This window comes from Patella vulgata, chromosome 1, assembly GCF_932274485.2.
Source record: "Patella vulgata chromosome 1, xgPatVulg1.2, whole genome shotgun sequence".
NCBI lineage: Eukaryota > Metazoa > Mollusca > Gastropoda > Patellidae > Patella > Patella vulgata.
The window spans coordinates 75,824,260-75,826,664 of NC_065879.2; positions in this window are offsets into that span (position 1 = coordinate 75,824,260).

Here is a 2,405-nt window from a genome sequence, read left to right on the forward strand (position 1 = left end):
CGAAAATCGGTGGCACAATAAATGCTTGAAAAATGCGTAAAAATTAATAACGGAACGAGTACGTGCATGTTATACGGGGACTATATATGTTTTTCGTTAAGATATTTTATTTTGTTTTCATTTCTTCAGTCACACCTCAATCTATTTTTAAACACAAAATTCTAATTTTTCAGTCATTATTCCGACTTGTCTTCTAATGGCTAAATTTATATCTGTTTCACCACCAATTTCCAACACAGAAACAAGTGATCCAACAGCTGTACCTGATAATTCGATTCTAGAATTACATTTTTAGATTTTATTTATTCATTATTATTTATACTTTACATATATCTATGTAGAATTATATTTTTGAATTTATTTAATCTAGATTTATACTTAGATATATCTATGCTAGAATTTCTTTTTAAGATTGATCTATTCTACATTTATACTTTTAGATATATCCATGCTAGAATTACATTTTTAGATTTTATTTATTCTAGATTTGTACTTTTAGAAATCTAAGCTAGATTTCCATACGTTAGATCTATTCTAGAGTTACATGTTTCTATCCCAACGTCGATATAATTTTGTTTTTAATAGTGATAATTTAAGGTAGTCTTCGTATTCTCTTCATATTCTACATTTATACTTATAGATATCTCTATGCTAAAATTACATTTTTAGATTTTAGATATATCTAAGCTAGATTTACATCTAGATTTTATTCTAGGATTAAATGTTTCTATCCCAACGTCGATATAATTTTGTTTTTAATAGTGATAATGTAAGGTTTTCTTCGTATTCTACATTTATACTTTTAGGTATATTAATGCTAGAATTACATTTTTAGATTTTAGATATATCTAAGCTAGATTTACATACATTAGATTTATTCTAGAGTTAAATGTTTCTATGCCAATGTCGATATAATTTTGTTTTCAATAGTGATAATTTAAGGTAGTCTTCGTAGAATTACGGTTTAGATTTAACTGTTCTAGGGAATTAGATTTTACACATTGTAGATGTAATTAAATTTGTTTTTCAATTCAACTGATCTATCCATTTTTGATTTTAAAGAATATTTTAAAATAGCATTATCTCTGTCATATAGATAAATTGTTCTGTGGCCTTTTTTATAATTGAGTTTTGGTGTGTTTATGGTGGCACGTCTAGATTGTTGTAGGTACTCTGTGTGTAGATCCGGCTCTAGTACTTTAAATGACAATACAACTTAATTAAAATCCATTAAATGTAAATAAAAACGTCAATATAAGCAGGGAGTTTTGAAAACATATTTCCAGCTACTAAAGAGCTATTTACATATATCAACGAATGGGGTTATTTTTCTGGTTTTATCAAACATAGAGTTTAAATAAATCAACAAATTTATCACTCATTCACAGAATTAATATTCCATTAGAAACGCCCATACATACGATACCTGATGTGTGTGTGAGAGAGAGAGAGAGAGAGAGAGAGATACAGGGGGAGTAGGACATTTTGGGACTAACATGTGGTCTTTGGCAGTGGGAGGAAACCGGAGGACCCAGTGAAAACCCATGAGGTTGGACAGGCAACCCTACTCCTTGTCACATGGATAATAAAGACGGGCATACGCCATGTAGTGTGTTATGAGGGAAATTTCTCCCAGCCAGACAGCAATTGAATTCCAAACGTCACTGGCTTTTTCACGTGCACGCCAAAGTGTAAAGGAGGACCTCATTTTTTCAGTTTTTTTCGTAGCATCCAGCCTGCAACAATGATATGAAGAAACTTTTATATAAGCCAATATCGAGGTCAAACATTGGACCTGCTGGTTTATCACTGAGCCATGGCGGCTCTCGCGCCGATTTAAGAAATTCTCCTTAACATTGTGTCTACTTGAAGCTGAATAGGTTTTGACTCTTAATATTTTAAAAGGATTACCGTTCACCTTAAGATGAAGGAAACGCCTTAGATTTGATGGGAATTGTACCTTAAGGTGGTGACTTAAGATTTGAGGAGAATTGTACGTTAAGGTGTTGACTTAAGATTTGATGGGAATTGTACCTTAAGGTGGTGACTTAAGATTTGATGGGAATTGTACCTTAAGGTGGTGACTTAAGATTTGATGGGAATTGTACCTTAAGGTTGTGACTTGAGGGGAATTTTATCTTAAGGTTGTGACTTAAGATTTGAGGGGAATTGTACTTTAAGGTGGTCACTTAAGATTTGAGGGGAATTGTACCTTAAGATTGTGACTTAAGATTTGAGGGGAACTGTACCTTAAGGTGATGACTTAACATTAATGTAGTTCAATTGACATACAGGGCATGGAAGAAACAATCTAATCCAAAATGTTAAAGCTTGATCAATGTTACAGTTGGTTCTTTTTACAATTCAAGTCAAATAAAATCAGAATAGTAAACTAAAGACAATAA